Genomic DNA, 13,947 nt, shown 5'->3' with positions numbered 1-13,947 from the left:
ATACTTTTAGAGGTCATTTAAACTGCATATACGATGCTTTGCTAGCGAGATTACATTACATAAATGTTGCAGCAATGAACCAACAACAACTTTATTTAACCTCATGCTTCGTTATGCAGACACCCTGTCTGCACTGTAGAGTATCAACTTACTTCCATACACTGAACTGTTAACCTAATATCAACTGACCTGGCTTCTGATTAATTTAGCTAATAAATATCTGAGCAACTGGATTGCACTTAAACCTTTGACGTTAAGTTCCAGACAGTTTGGTAATCCTTAAATATGGTTAAAATAAAACAGAAAGAAAAACACCAGCACCCTCCATCAGTGACATATCCCTTCCTGAGGTGGTACAACTCTGTGAATTCCACACCCTTCATCTCAGTACACTCAATGTACAAAATGGAAGCACATCAAAAGTGACCTACATACTTCAAAGACTTTCAACAAAATGCACGTCATTACCTTACCCGCATAGTACACAATCTGTAAAATGCCAACATTCGGGCACAGATTGAACATATAGGCACCTCAGTAAAGTTTGTTTGGCTGTGTGATCTATCAAAACCTTTAAAAAGTAGATATAATAGGATATTTCAAGGTTAAGTATTGCATTCTGTCTCTTAAGTATCCATGTATGAAAGTCCTTCAAAATTTGTAGGTATCACACAGAATTGACAATGTTTAAAAAAACACTGGAGATTTGGAAGTATAAAACTCCAATCCAAGTTAACTGTGTCTTGAGTCTATATAGGTGATTTTGTTTCTTAATATCGAATGCCTTGAATATAAGAAGTGATAAAAGCTCAGTCAGTCTGCCTAATCTTAAAGGGTGTACAGTATGTGTAAGATTTCTTGCACATGCACACACCCCTTTCTGCCTTTCATTTATTTATTGTATTTGTTATGCCACTCTTGATGCTTTTTCTTCTCAGTCAGGTCTCCCTGGATAAGCTGCTTTCATCTCAACAAGCTAACTCACTTGCTAAGCAAGGTTAAATAAAGTTGATAGAAGTTAAATATGAGGTCAAATAAAATGACAAACACTGCATCAGTTTACGCTTACTGCTGTTTGTTCCAGTTTTGATGTTCTTCACATGCTTCATATCTGGTTCACACAGTGAATATTAAAAACCCCTTTTATAGAGGGCACAGTGCAATCATGCAGCAACTTTTAATCATGTGTTGATTGGTTGTCACGTCAGATTTCTTTTCTAATGTTGCATAGCAGATAAGATTGTGATTTAATTGAGCTTCATCATGTTATTACTAATAAGCATTCTGAAATAATCATCTGACTGGCAAAAGTGTTTCCTCAAGTTTTTGCCACAGTCAGTTACTTCTGCTGTTAAAGTATAAGTTAGAGGCCAAACATGACTTGATGGAAATACATTTTCAAATTTGTGAGTAGGCCAAAGGAAGATCAGGCCTTCATGAGGAAAGAACAGGTAAGTTAAGTTAAAAGCAAAAACAGGATGACAGAAATGGTAAGACTTGGGTCTGTAAGTAGTTTTAAATTTGATGATGTGTGGATGCAGCAGCCAGGTATTTATGGAGCAGATGATAGATGAACTGCAGCTGTGACCTGACCCTCGCACTCCAGAGCTGCTTCTGTAATCAAGAAAACAAAAGAGGAAGCAAAAATGAGAGAAACTGCTTTGCCAGAGTCCATGGCATTACTACTTTATTCAACAAAAAAACTTTGTTCAAGAATTTTTAATTTTATGACACTAAAACAATTCTTCATAAAGGGTTAAACTGTTATTCAAGTAACATTTTCTGCAACTATGTTAGCATTTGTTACCGGTGTTTTAAACTTGATTTTTTTTTTTATTCCTGCATAATTCTTTCTCCTACAGCTGTTATTTTTGTGGACCCGTCATGTTCCATGTATTACTAGAATAAGAAGGCATCAGAAGCACCCGTGGTATGTTAGCAAATAGAGTATCCTTGGCAAGGAAATGCAAGGCTATGTTACTTGTACAGTACCATTCATACACAGGGAAATTCAAACTGTTTTAATTAAAACTAGTGAAATAGAGACAAGACATATTCACAATATATATCAAATATCAAATAAATAATATATAGAAAAAGAACAATAGTAAAAATTTAAGTATCACATAAAACAAAACAATAAAAAAGCGCAAATTTAAATCACAAAAAAATCTAAGACATGATAATGTTAATTTGTACGAGTGTAATGACATGTTCAGCTCATGAGATGAGACGTTTCACAATATAAGGTTTATAGGAATGAAACATGATGTCGGGAACATTTTTGGGTAGAACTCAGAATCTCTGCACAAACAATAGCCTAAAATGTTAGAATTTATGAACTGCATTTTAAGAACCTGTATTATATCTGTGTAGAATTACCCAGTTCCAGTTATCCAGTTTTTTATTCAGTAACTTTTTTCAGGCAATAACAAGATGAAGACAATAAAAACACATGCACAACGACAAAAAAATATATTTTGGAAATTGCTTTTTACTGCGTATTTAAAAAGAATTGCACGGGATGGAAAAGGAAAAATTGTATTGAGACACACACCTTTGCTTTTGAGATGTAAAAGCAAATCTATCAAAATGAAGAACAGAAAAAAAACCCTAAGGCTAGTTTAAGTGATGTCTACTAAGGTGATTGCAAGAATTCAGACACACCAAACAGTTGTGGGTTTATAGCAATTCTATTATTTGTAGCAAATGTACTTTTGCATTGATTGCTCATGGTCACTGAATCCAAAACCCATGGAGACTGAGCCTGTATGGAGATACACCATGATGCATTTGTGCACATTGAACTTAGAGTGCGGGCAGAGGAGCTTATGGGTAAAGGAGCTGCGGTTGACGTCACAGGCCGGAGGTTCTTCCATGGAATTATTGAGGTTTTGGTGTTTCGCATGGAGGATGCTGAAGCACAGAGAGGAGATATGCTCGGACCAAAAACTCTTTAGGGTCCAAGGGTTCAAGGCTTCAGGAGACTGATCTGAGAAAGTGCAGAAGACAGAAACATGTAAGATAATCTCAAAGGGAGCTTAGAGACTAAATTTTTGGTTTGATTCTACTGGTATAGGTTTACAATCAGGCATTGAGTGGTCGCCATGCAGCTCTTTATGAACCTGGGCAAGAGATGAGATTGCTCTAAGGTGTGAGGGAAACCAGCTGTCTCAGGCATACCCACCGCTCTGAACCTGTCACTGGAAGCAGAGGTAAACAACGACACACCCATCAAACTCATACTCCAAACCATGACATCCAGATTCTAATTCCACAAATATTCCTTCATATTATTCCTATGAACAATGGTTTATTGAAGTCCTTTATATAAGATGCCAGTAATGGCTGGAGTTTTCTCTCCTCCTCTCCTCCTTTTTGTCTTATCCTTAAAGAAGGATAAGACACTTTTCCAACACTTACAGAAAAAACAAAGTCTGCTTTTGGGAAGAAAAAAAAAATTCCACTTAGGAAAAACACAGTTCATGGTGCAAAGAGGATTGGGTGGCGGACGAAGGTGGAGACCTCAGCGGCCCAATCCCCGGATGCTTAGGCTGGCTCTAGGGACGTGGAATGTCACCTCGCTGGGGGGGAAGGAGCCTGAGCATGTGCGGGAGGTCGAGAGATATCGACTAGAAATAGTCGGGCTCGCCTCCACGCACAGCGTGGGCTCTGGAACCCATCTCCTTGAGAGGGGATGGACTCTCTTCTACTCTGGAGCGGCCCACGCGGAGAGGCTTGTTGCCCCCCAGCTCAGCCGTTTCGTGTTGGGGTTTACCCCAGTGGATGAGAGGGTCAAATCCCTGCACCTTCGGGATGGAGATAGGTCTCTGACTGTCGTCTTGGCCTACGGGCCGAGCGGTAGTACCGGCCTTCTTGGTGTCCCTGTCGGGGGTGCTGGATAGCGACCCTCCCGGGAACTCCATTATTCTGCTGGGGGACTTCAACGCCCACGTGGGAAATGACAGTGACACCTAAAGAGGCGTGATCGGGAGGAATGGCCTCCCCGATCTGAATCCGAGTGGTATTTTGTTATTGGACTTATGTGCTAGTCACGGATTGTCCATAATGAACACCATGTTCAAACATAATGGTGTCCATCAGTGCACTTGGCACCAGGACACCCTAGGCAGGAGGTCGATGATCGACTTTGTTGTCGTATCATCAGACCTTCGGCCGCATGTTTTGGACACTCGGGTGAAGAGAGGGGCTGAGCTGTCCACTGATCACCACCTGGTGGTGATTTGGATCCGCTGGAGGAGGAGAAAGCCGGACAGACTTGGTAGGCCCAAGCGCATAGTGAGGGTCTGCTGGGAACGCCTGGTGGTGCCCTAGGCCAGGGATGTATTCAACTCCCACCTCCGGGAGAGCTTTGACCAGATCCTGGGGGATGTTGGAGACATAGAGTCCGAGTGGACCATGTTCTCCGCATCTATTGTCGATGCTGCGGCCGTAAGGTCTGCGGTGCCTGTCGCGGCGGCAATCCCAGAACCCTGTGGTGGACACCGGCAGTAAGGGATGCTGTCAAGCTGAAGAAGGAGTCCTATCGGCTGTGGTTGGCTTGTGGGACTCCTGAGGCGGCTGACGGGTACCGTGAGGCCAAGCGTGCTGCTGCCCGGGCTGTGGCAGAGGCAAAAACTCGGGCCCGGGAGGAGTTCGGTGAGGCCATGGAGAAGGACTACCGGTTGGCCTCGAAGCGATTTTGGCAAACCGTCCGGCATCTCAGGAGGGGAAAGCAGTGCTTCGCCAACACTGTTTATGGTGGGGGTGGGAGGCTGCTGACCTCGACTGAGGACATTATCGGACAGTGGAAGGAGTACTTCAAGGATCTCCTCAATCCTGCCATCACGCATTCCGTGGTGGAAACAGAGGCTTGGGACTTGGGGTTGGACTCTTTCATCACCCAGGCTGAAGTCACTGAGGTGGTTAAAAAGCTCCATGGTGGCAAAGCTTTGGGGGTGTATGTGAGTACCTCAAATCTCTGAATGTTGTTGGGCTGTCATGGTTGACATGCCTCTTCAACATTGCGTGGCGGTCGGGGACAGTGCCTCTGGACTGGCAGACTGGGGTGGTGGTCCACCTTCATAAGAAGGGTGAGTTCCAACTACAGGGGGATCACACTCCTCAGCCTCCCTGGTAAGGCCTATGCCAGGGTATTGGAGAGGAGAGTCCAGCCGATTGTCGAACCTCGGCTTCAGGAGGAGCAGTGTGGTTTTCGTCCCGGCCGTGGAACACTGGACCAGCTATATACCCTCTACAGGGTGCTCGAGGGTTCATGGGAGTTTGCCCAACCTGTTCACATGTGTTTTGTGGACCTGGAGAAGGCATTCGACTGTGTCCCTCGTGATGCCCTGTGGGGGGTGCTCCAGGAGTATGGAATCGGGGGCCCTTTATTAGGGTCCATCTGGTCCTTGTACGAGCGGAGCAGGAGTTTGGTCCGCATTGCCGGCACTAAGTCGGACCTGTTCCCGGTGCATGTTGGACTCTGGCAGGGCTCGGAGTAGAGCCGCTGCTCCCCCACATCGAGAGGAGCCAGTTGAGGTGGCTCGGGCATCTATACCGGATGCCTCCTGGACGCCTTCCTCGGGAGGTGTTCCAGGCACGTCCCCCCGGGAGGATGCCCAGGAGACGGCCCAGGACATGCTGGAGGGACTATGTCTCTCGGCTGGCCTGGGAACGCCTTGGGCTCCACCCGGAGGAGCTGGAGGAGGTGTCTGGGAGAGGGACGTCTGGGCGTCTCTGCTGAGTCTGCTGCCCCCGCAACCCGGTCCCGGATAAGCGGAAGACGACGAGTACGAGTACGAGTACGAGTACAGTTCATGGTGTGGAAACTAATAGTTGCCTCCATTACTTGTTAATGCAACTCTCTTTGCAATATACAGTTGGTAAACTACAAGCAGCTGCAAGCTGTACCCAAGGATGATTAACTAACCAGCTAAAATCATTTTAGCAACAGTGGCCATAATTATTGCTTTTCTGTTTTAAACAAAATCTAATACACTTTACTGAAGCAAAGAAATCTCAGTTTATAATTTAGAACCTCTTTGCAACAAAAGTCATTTCAGGCCGAAGTGCTGCACTGAAGAAAAAAAAAAAAAACATCTGACCAGTTAATTACAAACACTGGACATAAAAAAATGCCATTTCAACTGATTCTGCATTAAATTGAAAACTGATTCTGTACATTAGCTATTTTAAGCATCCATTTGTAAGAAAAAACACCAGATTGCGCAAATCATCTGTTTGGGGTTATTTCAACCTTTTAAGTTAAGATGACAACAAATCTGTCTCACTTAACCTACAGTCACTGAAATAATTTTGAATTATCTGCTGATACTTGATACTAAAGCATGTGTGTCTGTAATAAATGCAATAAAAGAGATACTGAAATATCTGTAGTGTTATATTTTCCTTGAGATATGAAAACATTTTCATCAAGCAACAGCACTTCCAGTCACAAAGGCATGACCATGAAATTGTCTATTTTCACGTTTCTTTCTTTTTTTTTGCTTTCCATTTGAGTTTCAAACCAGGAAACTGTCACGGGGTGGGTTTGGGTCGGACCAGCTTGCAGGGAGATACTCGGGAGCCAGAAGGTAAGGTTTTGATCCATGATATATTTTGATAGGTTATTATTTAGTCAACTCAGAGGAAAGGAAACGACACAGTAAGTTATACTTGCGGCAAGGGTAGGTCACACTCTGCAGTGCAAAACTACAAAGTGTTGGCACCCACCTCTCTTTATTTATACATGCTTGGTCACACACAGTTCAACAACATTCAGGCCAGGAGAGAAAACAAAAACTAACATCAGAATGACAGAAGGAATAAACAAACATAACTACTGAGCCCAAAGAAATAGAAAAACCTAACTGAAAACGTAAACAAGCACAAAGCCAAAACAAAGTCCAAAATGGCAGATGCTGACAGAAACACATTTCAGTCCACCAAATGTTCCTTGCTCTAAGCCTTGCATATACCATTATTCATAGTTTTTTATGATTTTCGGTGCCTCAGACAACAGGTTTCCTCACCTCACCATCTACTTTTCAGTAGTTAATAGCTGTTGTGAAATTGCCAGATCTGTTTGGTAATTCCTAGTGTAAGCCTTTTTAGACAAAACCTGATTAATCTTGTGCCTAATGATATACATTTGTTTCCGCTTACTAAAAGAAAAACATGATGCTGGGATTAAACAGGCCTATCTTTGTTAGTGTTATCTCGTTAGCGTTGGGGAGAGGAAAAAAACAAATTGCAGCTGTGTTTTGACAGAGAAGAAACGTATGTTTTAATCATGCTGAAATAAAATTCACTATGAGCTTTTTACCAAGCTTTTAAACATGCAATAAATAATAATACTAATGCTTGTTGGATGCAGATGACACTATGTTTTTGTCTCGCAGAGCTCATCCGACTGGTTTCATACATGTTTTCACCACATCATTAACCGCCAGTATAAAATTCTACTTGAATAACTTTAGAATCTCCCCACAAATATGTATGCTTAAAAAAGTTTAACATGATGTGCATAAATGACCCACTTCTCTATTTTAGTCTTTTTATTAATTTTCATAAACTGGGAATTCACAGTAGTCTATTCATGCTGGTTTGTAATTTTAATGACTTAGTGTATGTCATGGGAATTTGCTTTTTGACTGAGACTCTGCAGGATGTTCACAGCACACTCCAAAATTTCAATGTTTTTGGTGTTTCTCAACCGGCCCAGCAGACCCAAAGCCCAGCTGCCAGTCAGTGACACTATCTGTCTGCTGTTATGTTTCATAGCCTGTTTGATACTAAAGTAAGTGGCATGTTGAATTGTTGACCGCGGTGCTGTTACAGCTTGACTAATAAAGACGAGAACCCGTCAGTCAGGCAACACTATTGCAGCAAAAATGTTTAGTTAAAATAGACTTTTACTATTAATCTTATGTATTTTGTGATGGTTGCTGGGGGAGTATGAGGTAACCGGGTTGCCTTTAAGCGCTATTTAGTCCTTGATTACTCAAAGCAAGAGCTGTGGCAGCATTCTTTGCAACATGTTGGACAAGTGGGTTGAAGTCTGAAAGCACTTGTCATCGATTCTGTGTGTGGATTGGACTTGCGGGAATAGTCATGGAAAGAAGAGTTTATGCAGTGGGAACATCAGGGTCTAATCTTTGCTTTTTGCAGATTATGTGGCATCTTGAGGTTGTGGATTGCTCCCTTTAGGTCAGGGGTCAGTCTTTGCCTCAAGATGAAGAGATTACAGTGCCTTGCGAAAGTATTCGTCCCCATTGAACTGGTCAACCTCTTGCCACATTTCAGGCTTCAAACATAAAGATATACAATTCTATTTTTTTTTTTTTTTTTGAAGAATCAACAAGTGGGACACAATCATGAAGTGGAATAAAATTTATTGGATGTGTCAAACTGTGTCAAACAAATAAAAAACTGAAAAGTGGGGCATGTAATATTATTTGGCCCCTTTACTTTCAGTGCAGCAAACTCACTCCTCATCTCGAAAAACGAGAAGACTGATCAGAGATGCAGCCAAGAGGCCTATGATCACTCTAGATGAACTGCAGAGATCTACAGCTGAGGTGGGAGAGTCTGTCCATAGGACAACAATCAGTCATACACTGCACAAATCTGGCCTTTATGGAAGAGTGGCAAGAAGAAAGCCGTTTCTCAAAGATATCCATACAAAGTCTCGTTTAAAGTTTGCCACAAGCCACCTGGGAGACACACCAAACATGTGGAAGAAGGTGCTCTGGTCAGATGAAACCAAAATCGAACTGTTTGGCCACAATGCAAACGATATGTTTGGCATAAAAGCAACACAGCTCATCACCCTGAACACACCATCCCCACTGACAAACATGGTGGTGGCAGCATGGTTTGGGCCTGCTTTTCGTCAGCAGGGACAGGGAAGATGGTCAAAATTGATGGGAAGATGGATGGGGCCAAATACAGGACCGTTCTGGAAGAAAACCTGTTGGAGTCTGCAAGAGACCTGAGACCGGAGATTTATCTTCCAACAAGACAATGATCCAAAACATAAAGACAAATCTACAATGGAATGGTTCACAAATAAACGTATCCAGGTGTTGGAATGGCCAAGTCAAAGTCCAAACTTGAATCCAATCGAGAATCTGTGGAAAGAGCTGAAGACTGCTGTTCACGAACGCTCTCCATCCAACCTCACTGAGCTTGAGCTGTTTTGCAAGGTAGAATGGGCAAGAATTTCAGTCTCTCATTGTGCAAAACTGATGGGACATACCCCAAGCGACTTGCAGCTGTAATTGCAGCAAAGGTTGGCGGTACAAAGTATTAACGCAAGGGGGCCAAATAATATTGCACACCCCACTTTTTAGTTTTTTATTTGTTAAAAACGTTTGACACATCCAATACATTTCATTCCACTTCACGATTGTGTCCCACTTGTTGTTGATTCTTCACAAAAAATTTGAATGTTATATCTTTATGTTTGAAGCCTGAAATGTGGCAAGAGGTTGAAAAGTTCAAGGGGGCCGAGTACTTTCGCAAGGCACTGTAAGTATGTTGGTAATGGTAGGTTGGACCACAAGATAGATAGATGTGAACACATTTTTCATTCCTCAAGTACAACTGAATAAAAATGGATGGGCAGTAGACATCTTGGGTTGTTTGTTTTGGTGGCAAAATGCTGAACTATAGAAATGAAAATACAACATTTGGCTAGAAAATGTATTCTGCGGATTATTCTGGAGATACATGCAACATCTTTCAACCAGATTTAAATGGAATTGGGCCAGACCACAACCAGAGAAATGTAAAATTATAGACTGTTAACCTGAATCCAGTCAAAAGAGGATAATCTGCTGTCTCAGATAATTAACAAGTCATTCTCTGTCCTAGACCTAATTCTGTCAAATACAGCTTCAAGCAGAAAAATGTGAGGATATTTTGCTTTTTTCTCTGTGGAGCCACAACAGACATCACTGCTTACTTGAGATCCTCAAGGACACCAGTGTGTACTGTGTGCTTAACCTCTGTTGTTAAATATAATAAAGAATGCATCATTGTGAGGTGTAGTGCCTTTGAGGGTGTGATCCATGAAGGAGAGACCATTATAAAAGCATCATAAATGAAGAGAGGCTGCAGATAACAGTCCCTAAACACCGCTGCTGCTCTCCTGCTACACATAATCACTAAAGAAACAGCACATTACAGAGCATCCAAACACAATGCAACTTATACACCTACCCATTTAACCTTGACTTAACGTCGACTTCCACCTACCTAAGTTAAATATTAACAATGGCATAAAGTAGGGAGTGAAGCAGAATGTGGTAGGTCACTGTCTCATTTAAAGATGGCAATTTTTCCTGATCTTTTTCTTAGCAAACTGATTATCACACCACACCACAAGCAGATATTATTCATCTAAATCTCACTTTATCTGCATGTTGTAATACATCTGTCACATTTTAGCTTGAATACTTTTTGATTTAGCATAATCTTTCTTGTAAGTCATGGTATTTTAATAACAACGTACATCAATCAGGGATGATATTACAGCTACAGGCAGAAGAGGTGACATAATGATTATCTTCATGATGGCACCTGTTAGCGGGTGTGAACTGAACATGTTGTCCTAAAATCTGATTTGTTAGAACCAGGAAAAAGAGTAAGGATATTTACATTGCCAAAAGTACTGGGTCATACCGATGGCACAATGACTTCCAAGGCTGAGATTCTATTAAAAGACAGTTAACATCTCACCTGCTGCAGATAGCTCGCTTGGAACATTTCTTTAGCATAGGTCCAGACTAGTTGGTCCCAAAGTATGATGCTAATGGCTAGTTAGATTTAAAGCAAACTTCTACTGTAGTAAAACAATATACACTACATAGCCAAAATAAATGGGTCACATCGATCGCCAAATCAATCAATTCCGTTGTTTTAATCACTTCCATGGCTGCAGGTGTATAAAGATTGGTGTGGAGAAACTTGACTGGCCTGAGTCCTGAGCTCAAACTTCTTGAACACCTTTGGGATGAATTAGAACAGAGGCTACAATTCTGACTTTCTCATCTAACTTTGTACACACTCCTAAACCTTGTGGAAGATGTTTACAGAATAGCTAAAGCTGCTGTTGTTGGTGACAGTGGATTCATCAACATATTGAACCTAATAGATTAAGAATAGGCTGTCATTAAAATGTAAAAGTAGATATGTTTGGCAATATATATGCAGCCATACTCTATAAATAAGATTGTTGAAAAGTTCCCTTTTTCAGTAACTTAATTGATCAAGTAAAACACATATAGATTAAGTACATACAGAGTGATGTTTTCAAGCCTTTATTTCTGCTAAATATGATGATTTTATGATTTCACACAACATTTAGGATTAGAATACAACAGACCATTAAAAAAAAAACATTTTTGATACAGAAATATGAGTTTATTAAAAAGTATATATAATATCTGCTTAAATTTATTTTCTAAAGATACTTTTAATCTGACAAACAAGCCTCATCACAAAAGAAAGCATACTGTAATTTATTAAACATGACTATATACAGGGGTTGGACAATGAAACTGAAACACCTGGTTTTAGACCACAATAATTTATTAGTATGGTGTAGGGCCTCCTTTTGTGGCCAATACAGTGTTAATTTGTCTTAGGAATTACATATAAAAGTCCTGCACAGTGGTCAGAGGGATTTTAAGCCATTCTTCTTGCAGGATAGTGTCCAGGTCACTACGTGATACTGGTGGAAGAAAACGTTTCCTGACTCGCTCCTCCAAAACACCCCAAAGTGGCTCAATAATATTTAGATCTGGTGACTGTGCAGGCCATGGGAGATGTTCAACTTCACTTTCATGTTCATCAAACCAATCTTTCACCAGTCTTGCTGTGTGTATTGGTGCATTGTCATCCTGACACACGGCACCACCTTCAGGATACAATGTTTGAACCATTGGATGCACATGGTCCTCAAGAATGGTTCGGTAGTCCTTGGCAGTGACGCACGCGCCCATCTAGCACAAGTATTGGGCCAAGGGAATGCCATGATATGGCAGCCCAAACCATCACTGATCCACCCCATGCTTCACTCTGGGCATGCAACAGTCTGGGTGGTACGCTTCTTTGGGGCTTCTCCACACCGTAACTCTCCCGGATGTGGGGAAAACAGTAAAGGTGGATTCATCAGAGAACAATACATGTTTCACATTGTCCACAGCCCAAGATTTGAGCTCCTTACACCATTGAAACCGACGTTTGGCATTGCATGAGTGACCAAAGGTTTGGCTATAGCAGCCCGGCCGTGTATATTGACCCTGTGGAGCTCCCGACGGACAGTTCTGGTGGAAACAGGAGAGTTGAGGTGCCCATTTAATTCTGCCGTGATGTGGGCAGCCGTGGTTTTATGTTTTTTGGGTACAATCCGGGTTAGCACCCGAACATCCCTTTCAGACAGCTTCCTCTTGCGTCCACAGTTAATCCTGTTGGATGTGGTTCGTCCTTCTTGGTGGTATGCTGACATTACCCTGGATACCGTGGCTCTTGATACATCACAAAGACTTGCTGTCTTGGTCACAGATGCACCAGCAAGACGTGCACCAACAATTTGTCCTCTTTTGAACTCTGGTATGTCACCCATAATGTTGTGTACATTTCAATATTTTGAGCAAAACTGTGCTCTTACCCTGCTAATTGAACCTTCACACTCTGCTCTTACTGGTGCAATGTGCAATCAATGAAGACTGGCTACCAGGCTGGTCCAATTTAGCCATGAAACCTCCCACACTAAAATGACAGGTGTTTCAGTTTCATTGTCCAACCCCTGCCTTTCTCACTTAATGGGTCTCTTTATTTTCATGACCATTTACACTGTAAATTCTCACCAAGGGCAACAAAACTATGAATGAACATACATGGAATTACTCAGTAAATAAAAAGTTTCCCCAAAGTAATAATCTAAAACATCCCTTTGTGGATGTTTTAGATTATTACAAAATAGCTACCCTTTGCTTTCATTACTGCTTTGCTCTCTTAGCATTCTCTCAATGAGTTTAATGAGGTGGTCTCCTGAAATCGTTTTCCAAAGTCTTGAAAGAACTTACCAGAGGTTCACTGAGAGACGGCAAAAGGTTAATATTTCGGTCATCACAACAAAGGGTGGCTACTTTAAGGTTTCTAAAATATAACATATTTAAAGTTATCTTACAATATTTGGTTTGCTACATAACTGGATATGTGTTCATTCATTGTTTTGTTTTTTTATGCCTTCATTGAGAATCTACGTACAATGTAAATAGTGTGTTAGAATTATGAATCTGAGAATATTATTTAATATTTAATATTAATATTTTATCAAATAATATTTCGGTCTGTTAAGGGTTGTCCTGTGAATACCAGCCCAATAAGGCGATGGTATTAGGACAAAGTAGAAAGGTGTGAGACGAGCTCTGACATTATTGAACAGCAAAAACTCTGCACACACATGGAATCAATTCACACAATTTCTTAAAATACAAGAATTTATTAACAAAAATAAGTCAACTCAAAGTCAAACATATTTCAATCAACAAACCCTTTTACTATGCTAAAACAATCCAACAATCTAATTTATCCAGCTTAACCACACACTGATACAATACAAGCAGAAGCAACCAAACCCATTGAGGACTTGTGTGTGATTGCACTTGAAGCAGCTCAGATAAATTGTTTTTGATCGCACATTGGCCCTAATTGCATAATTGTGGGGTGGGAGGTTGGCTTTGGCTTTAAAAGGTTGTTTGTGTGTGTGTGTGTGTGTGTGTGCCAGTGGTAGTCCATGTTGCAGCTGAATAACAGATGTTGGCTGACAGTCAGGGCCATTTGTCATTCATCTGTCTAAGCAAAATAGGTTGGAAGGTGTCAATATAAGTCAAAGTCAAATGCCTGGATGGCAAGAAAGGCATCCAAACATTT

The sequence above is a fragment of the Girardinichthys multiradiatus genome, chromosome 4 (assembly GCF_021462225.1).
Source record: "Girardinichthys multiradiatus isolate DD_20200921_A chromosome 4, DD_fGirMul_XY1, whole genome shotgun sequence".
NCBI classification, from domain to species: domain Eukaryota; kingdom Metazoa; phylum Chordata; class Actinopteri; order Cyprinodontiformes; family Goodeidae; genus Girardinichthys; species Girardinichthys multiradiatus.
The sequence above is the reverse complement of the archived record's forward strand: the minus strand, read 5'-3'. Positions refer to the sequence as shown.